This window comes from Pristiophorus japonicus, chromosome 6 (genome assembly GCF_044704955.1).
Source record: "Pristiophorus japonicus isolate sPriJap1 chromosome 6, sPriJap1.hap1, whole genome shotgun sequence".
In the NCBI taxonomy this organism is placed as follows: Eukaryota; Metazoa; Chordata; class Chondrichthyes; family Pristiophoridae; genus Pristiophorus; species Pristiophorus japonicus.
The window spans coordinates 249706769-249714857 of record NC_091982.1 but is presented as its reverse complement, the minus strand read 5'-3'; the positions used below and the strand labels follow the sequence as shown (position 1 = coordinate 249714857).

The window sequence follows — 8089 nt, the reverse complement described above, 5'->3', positions numbered from 1 at the left end:
CCGGGAGCACCGATCAACATAGGAATAGGAGCCGGCCATTCAGCCCCTGGATGGCCGGCTCCTATTCAATTCCTCCATTCAATTCGATTATGACTGAACTATATCTGAATTCAATTTGCCTGAATTTGATCCATATCACATACTAATTTAAACAAATTGATGCAGCTCAGTTGTGAAAGCTCCACTTGTCGCCTGGTATCCACAGACCTTTGGCGGAGAGATTTTCTGATTTCCACTACCGTTTGGGTGAAAAAGTGCTTCTTGATCTCACTCCTGAATGGCCTACCTCCAATGTTAAGATCATATTCCCTTGTTCTGGATGCCTCACCAGATTATATAGTTTCGCGGCATCTACCCTAACAAATCTTATTCTTTCATTTTAAACACCTCAATTAGATCACCCTATTAAAATTCAAGGAAATACAAGCTTATTCTGTCCAACCCTTTTAAACTTGTTTAATTCTGGTAAATCTATGCTGCACCCCCCCCCCCCCCCCCAACCACAAAGCCAATATATCTTTCCTGAGGTGCAGTAGCCAGAACGGAACACAGTACACTAACTATTTTCTAACCGGAGCTTTATATATCTTCAACATAACTTATACCCCTATGTTTTCCAGCCCCTTTAGATAATGGCCAATAGATTTTTGGCATTTTTTTTTTACCTGTCTGCCAGCTTATAGTGATTTCCATGCTTGGCCCCTTAAATTTCTCTGATCCTCCACAGTTCCGAGCTGGCAAAATCCATGTGCCATAATTGCTGATACAATACAATACAATACAACAACAACAACTTTTATTTATTTAGTGCCTTTAACATAGTAAAACGGCCAAGGCATTTCACAGGAGAGTTATAGTAAAGTATTTGATACCAAGCTACATAAGAATAAATTATGGTAGAAGACCAAGCTTGGTGAAATAAGTAGATTTTACACAGTATCTTGAAGGAGGAAAGAGATGTAGAGAGGCAACAAAGTCTAGTGAGTGAATTCCAGTGCTTAAGCCCCAGGCAGCTGAAGGCACGGCTATCAATGGTGGAGCGATTGTACTCAGGGATGCTCAAGAGGACAGAATTAGAGGAGGACAGATACCTCGTGGGGGAGGGGAAGGGTTGGTTCTGAGGCTGCAGGAGATTACAGAGATAGGGAGGGGCGAGGCCATGGTAGGATTTCTAAAAAGGTTGAGAATTTTGAAATCGAGGCATTGCCTCAATGGGTGACAATATAGGGCAGCGACCACAGGGGTGATGGGTGAGCGGGACTTGGTGCGAGTCAAGTCATGGGCAGTCGAGTTTTGAATTACCTCAAATTTATATAGGGTGGAATTTGGGAGGCCAGCCAGCAGTGCGTTGGAATAATCAAGTCTAGAGCATGGTTGAGAGGTTCAGCAGCATATGAGCTGAGGCAAGGGTGGAGATGGGCGATGTTATGGCGGTGGAAATAAAAGGTCTTAGATATGCAGCTGGAATGTATTCGGAAGCTCATTTCAGCATCAAATATGACACCAAGTTTGCGAACAGTCTCAGACAAATGCTACAAAATGGATTTTGTTGCAGCGAGCAAAGGCAATGGGGAGAAATTGTCTGGGGTTCAGCGAGCATGTTTGGTGATGGATCGGTTGGGAACCCGCTATCATACCACCGTCATGCTTCTTTACATAAGAACATCAGAAATAGGAGCATAAGAATGCCATAGGGCCCCTCGATCCTGCTCCGCCATTTAATACAATCATGGCTGATCTGATCATGGACTCAGGTCTACTTACCTGCCCGCTCTCCATGATTCCTTATTCCCTTATCGTTCAAGAAACTGTCTATTTCTGTCTTAAATTTATTCAATGTCCCAGCTTCCACAACCCTCGGAGAGAAGAAATTTCTCCTCATCTCAGTTTTAAATGGGCGGCCCCATGTTCTACGATTATGCCCTCTAGCACTAGTCTCCCCTATCAGTGGAAACATCCTCTCTGCATCCACCTTGTCAAGCCCCCTCATAATCTTACACGTTTCGACAAGATCACTTCTCATTCTTCTGAATTCCAATGAATAGAGGCCCAATCTACTCAAACTTTCCTCATAAGTCAACCCCCTCATCTCTGGAATTAACATTGTGAACCTTCTCTGAACTGCCTCCAAAGCAACGATATTCTTTCGTAAATATGGAAACCAAAACTGCATGCAGTATTCAGGGTGTGGCCTCACCAATAACCTGTACAACTGTAGCAAGACTTCCCTGCTTTTATACTCCATCCCCATTGCAATAAAGGCCAAGGTTCCATAGGCCTCCTGATCGCTTGCTGTACCTGCATACCAACCTTTGGTGTTTCATGCACAAGTATCCCCAGGTCCCGCTGTACTGCAGCACTTTGCAATCTTTCTCCATTTAAATAATAACTTGCTCTTTGATTTTTTTCTTCCAAAGTGCATGACCTCACACTTTCCAACATTATATTCAATCTTCCAAATTTTTACCCACTTACTTAGCCTGTCTATGTCCTTTTTCAGATTTTGTGTGTCCTCCTCACACATTGCTTTTCCTTCCATCTTTGTATCATCGGCAAAGTTGGCTACGTTACACTCAGCCCCTTTCTCCAAGTCGTTAATATAGATTATAAATAGTTGTGTTCCCAGCACTGATCCCTGCGGCACCCCACTGGTTACTGATTGCCAGCCCGAGAATGAACCATTTATCGCTACTCTCTCTTTTCTGTTCGTTAGCCAATCCTCTTTCAACTCTTTTAGGAGACAAAATTAACCAGTTAAATCAAGTGCCCCCTCCCCACTCTGGGGGAAACTACAAACATTTTTCCAGGCCCTTTTTTTGTTTTTTTTGTGTTTTTTTGTATTTTTTGTAGTTTTTGGGGTTTTGTTTTGGGCGCTAAAACACATATATATATATATATATATATACACACACAAGTGCCCCCTATAAAAGGGGAGGGGGAACCAATCCTCTTTCATGCTAATATATTACCCCCAGGTGTCGGGTCTGTGAGGGCTGAAAAGACCAGACACGCAGCAGTGGCAGAGGCAATTTAGCTCATCAGCCCTTGTTAACAGCCCTTTAAATAGACCTTTAAATAAACTTGCGCCAAACATAAAAACGGATAGTAAAAGCTTTTACAGATATATAAAACGGAAAAGAGTGACTAAAGTAAATGTTGGTCCCTTAGAAGATGAAAAGGGGGTTTAATAATGGGAAATGTGGAAATGGCTGAGACCGTAAACAATTATTTTGCTCGGTCTTCACAGTGGAAGACACAAAAACCATGCCAAAAATTGCTGGTCACAGGAATGTGGGAAGGGAGGACCTTGAGACAATCACTATCACTAGGGGGGTAGTGCTGGACAGGCTAATGGGACTCAAGGTAGACAAGTCCCCTGATCCTGATGAAATGCATCTCAGGGTATTAAAAGAGATGGCAGAAGTTATAGCAGATGCATTCGTTATTATCTACTAAAATTCTCTGGACTCTGGGGAGGTACCAACGGATTGGAAAGCAGCTAATGTAACGCCTCTGTTTAAAAAAGGGGGCAGACAAAAGGCAATAACAATATGCCGGTTAGTTTAACATCTGTAATGGGGAAAATGCTTGAAACTATCATTAAGGAAGAAATAGCGGGACATCTAGATTGGAATAGTGCAATCAAGCAGACGCAGCATGGATTCATGAAGGGGAAATCATGTTTAACTAATTTACTGGAATTTTTTGAGGATGTAACGAGCATGGTGGATAGAGGTGTACCGATGGATGTGGTGTATTTAGATTTTCAAAAGGCATTCGATAAGGTGCTACACAAAAGGTTACTGCAGAAGATAAAGGTACGCGGAGTCAGAGGAAATGTATTAGCATGGATAGAGAATTGGCTGGCTAACAGAAAGCAGAGAGTCGGGATAAATGGGTCCTTTTCGGGTTGGAAATCGGTGGTTAGGGTGTGTCACAGGGATCGGTGCTGGGACCACAACTGTTTACAATATACATAGATGACCTGAATGAGGGGACAGAGTGTAGTGTAACAAAATTTGCAGATGACACAAAGATTAGTGGGAAAGTGGGTTGTGTAGAGGACACAGAAAGGCTGCAAAGAGATTTAGATAGGTTAAGCGAATGGGCTAAGGTTTGGCAGATGGAATACAATGTCGGAAAGTGTGAGGTCATCCACCTTGGGAAAAAAAACAGTAAAAGGGAATATTATTTGAATGGGGAGAAATTACAACATGCTGCGGTGCAGAGGGACCTGGGGGTCCTTGTGCATGAATCCCAAAAAGTTAGTTTGCAGGTGCAGCAGGTAATCAGGAAGGCGAATGGAATGTTAGCCTTCATTACGAGAGGGATGGAGTACAAAAGCAGGGAGGTCCTTCTGTAACTGTATAGGGTATTGGTGAGGCCGCACCTGGAGTACTGTGTGCAGTTTTGGTCACCTTACTTAAGGAAGGATATACTAGCTTTGGAGGGGGTACAGAGTCGATTCAATCGGCTGATTCCGGAGATGAGGGTGTTACCTTATGATGATAGATTGAGTAGACTGGGTCTTTACTCGTTGGAGTTCAGAAGGATGAGGGGTGATCTTATAGAAATATTTAAAATAATGAAAGGGATAGACAAGATAGAGGCAGATAGGTTGTTTCCACTGGTCGGGGAGACTAGAACTAGGGGGCACAGCCTCAAAATACAGGGGAGCCAATTTAAAACCGAGTTGAGAAGGAATTTCTTCTCCCAGACAAGTTGTGAATCTGTGGAATTCTCTGCCCAAGGAAGCAGTTGAGGCTAGCTCATTAAATGTATTCAAGTCATAGATAGATAGAATTTTAACCAATAAGGGAATTCAGGGTTATGGGGAGCGGGCGGGTAAGTGGAGCTGAGTCCACGGCCAGGTCAGCCATGATCTTGTTGAATGGCGGAACAGGCTCGAGGGGCTAGATGGCCTACTCCTGTTCCTAATTCTTATGTTCTTTTGTTCTTATATATTTTGAGCTCAGGTGGTTATGCACGGGGGCGATGCTGCTCGGGCATCACTTCAGGTAACGAGGTCGGGAGTTGTGTGAGCATGAATTTAATTTGTTACTTGACAGCTGCAACTGTGCTATAAAGGGTTCGCTCCCACAGCTGCTCACTCTCCAAGATCACTAACTGTTGCTTACTACATTTGGAAGGTAGATTGATCTTTATGTAGATTGCACGTGTTTGGCTCAATTCTCTCTCAAGTGTCACCTCATTGGAACAACTTCTCTCACTATTGACAGATATTTTTTATCATCTCAACTTCAGCTGCTATCTATTGCATTAGCATCGGTGCCCTTGAATCTACCTCGATTTGTTCCTCAGAAATCCACCACGATCGTCCCAACATGAGAAGCTCCAAGCACACCAGCAGCACAAACATAAGAACATAAGTACTAAGAAATAGGCCCCTCTGCCTGCTCCGCCATTTAATAACATCATGGCCGATCTGATCATGGACTCAGCTCCACTTCCCTGCCCGCTCCCCATAACCCTTTGTTCCCTTATCACTCAAAAATCTGCCTATTCAATGACCCAGCCTCCACCGCTCTCTGGGGCAGAGAATTCCATAGATTTACAACCATCTGAGAGAATAAATTTCTCCTCATCTCAGTTTTAAATGGCCCCTTATTCTAAGGCGATGCCCCCTAGATTTAGTTCCCCCTATGAGTGGAAATATCCTGTCTGCATCTACCTTGTCGAATCCACTCATTATTTTAAGTTTAAATAAGATCACCTCTCATTCTTCTGAACTCCAATGAGTGTAGGCCCCACGTACTCAAGCCATTAATATAGATTGTAAATGGTTGAGAATCCAGCACCGATCCCTGTGGAAACCCATTAGTCACTGTTTGCCAATAGGTAAATGACCCATTGATCCCGACTGTCTGTTTTCTGGTGGTTATCCAGTCCTCTATCCTTGCTAATATATTACCCCCAACCCCGTGAGCATTTATCTTGTGCAGTAACCTCTTATGTGGCACCTTATTGAATGCCTTCTGGAAATCCAAATATACTATATCCACTGGTTCCCCCTTATCCACCCTGCTCGTTACATCCTCAAAGAACTCCAACAAATTTGTCAAAAATGATTTCCCTTTCAGAGACCCATGCTGACTCTGCTTGATTGAATCATGCTTTTCTAAATGTCCCGCTATTGCTTCTTCAATAATGGACTCCAGCATTTTCCCAATGACAGATCTTAGGCTAACTGGTCTATAGTTTCCTGCTTTTTGTCTGCCTCCTTTTTTAAATAGGGGCGTTACATTTGTGGTTTTCTAATCAGCTGGGACTGCCCCAGAATCCAAGGATTTTTGATAGATTACAACCAATGTATCCACTATCTCTGCAGTCACTTCTCTTAAGACCCTAGGATGTAAGCCATCAGATCCAGGGGACTTGTCTACCTTTAGTTCCATTATTTTACCGAGTACTAGTTTATTAGTGATAGTGATTGTATTAAGTTCCTCTCTACCTATATCCCCTTGATTATCCACTACTGCGATGTTTTTGTGTCTTCTACCATGAAGACCGACACAAAATATTTGTTCAACGTCTCTGCTATTTTCCTGTTCTCCATTATTAATTCCCCTGTCTCATCCTCCAGGGGTCCAACTTTAGCCACTCTTTTCCTTTTTATATACCTGTAGAAATTCTTAACATCTATTTTTATATTATTAGCTTATTTTCATAATCTACGAACAAAAGCACCAAATTTCTCCGCCATCAACTGCTGCTGCACAGAACAGAGGGCATCACACATTGCTGCCCGGGAGTTCAGCGATGGCCGCACCATGGCTGAATTTACTTCACTTTAAGCTGTACACCCTAGCTGCAACATGATGCGCCAGTTTGGCACCAACCCACACCAACACCATAAAATATCCCAACAATTCCCAAGCCATTCATTTTTGCACTCATCACCATTGTGCAGTGCACTGTTAGGTCTCACCTTTCATTGCAAATCACTAAGCCACTTCCAAATGTGCACATGAATCTATTCAAGAACACAAAGTTTTGAAAATATTGGCTTCAATGACTCGCACCATATTAAGAGAAACTTTACATTTACATTGGCTAAAACACACAAAGACCTACCTACCCTGTGTGTTGTTAGTTGGCATGATTGGACTAGGATAAGTGTGAATGCGATGGCTTGCTATTGAGATGGGGAAGAGATAATTTAGATAGAGAGGGATGGGTGGAGGTGCAAGTTAAGTTAGTAAGGATGTATAGATATAGGGCATGGAAGGCAGATGTAGATATGTAAGTGGCATAACAGTTTGAAGTTGAGTGCGACTTTGCAGTCACATTTCATGATCCAGTGAGATCATTGAAAGGTTTGCGCCACTGCAGCTGATCCTTCTGAGGGCATCCCTGCTTGTGTCCTCCTGTGCAATGTGCAACCAGGCTGTGTTAGGCCCCTGGGGAGGTCTCTTACATCTATTGGAAGGGAAGAGAACCTACATAAACATATGGAGGGAGTCATGGGAAAGCCTGAGTGCATCCATGCACCTTTCTGCAGTGTTTGTCAATGTTTGAGATACTGCAACTTTGCAGAACACTGGAAAAACAAATGTCAAACTAAATTTGCGCATCGCCCCTTTAAGGAAACCGACAGATGATGCATCAACAAATGACACAATTAGATCCGCTTCCTGAAATTGGCCTGGAAATGCACTGGCAGGCTTAACAAGCCCAATCAAGGTAAATTCGTTTCACAGAGTGGGCTGGAGTGAGGTGGTGACCTGCCACCGGGCTAGGACCACACTAGTCTGAAAATGCCTGATCTTGTCTGATCTCACAAATTAAACAGAATCAGGCCTGGTTAGTACTTGGATGGGAGACCGCCTGGGAATACCAGGTGCAGAAGGCTTTTTCCGCCGCGTGGCCGATGCCATCAAGTCGCTAAAAACAGCTCTGGGCCCTGACTCCGTTAGGTGTGTCGAGGAGGCTCAAGCACGTGGGGAGATCCCGTCCGGATGGGAATTCCTCACTGGCGCCAAACCCCGGAACCTCCCTCGGGAGCCGGCGCCTCACAACTTGAGCCGCCTCGGGGAAATCCCCTCCGTGCCTTTCAGTTCTGGTGGAG

The 8089-nt window shown here is 43.7% G+C and overlaps 1 pseudogene; it reads left to right on the top strand.

The window, feature by feature from the left end:
• The first annotated feature begins 7754 nt into the window (after positions 1 to 7754).
• On the top strand, positions 7755 to 7873 carry LOC139266380 (5S ribosomal RNA; annotated as a pseudogene).
• The last annotated feature ends 216 nt before the right edge of the window (positions 7874 to 8089 follow it).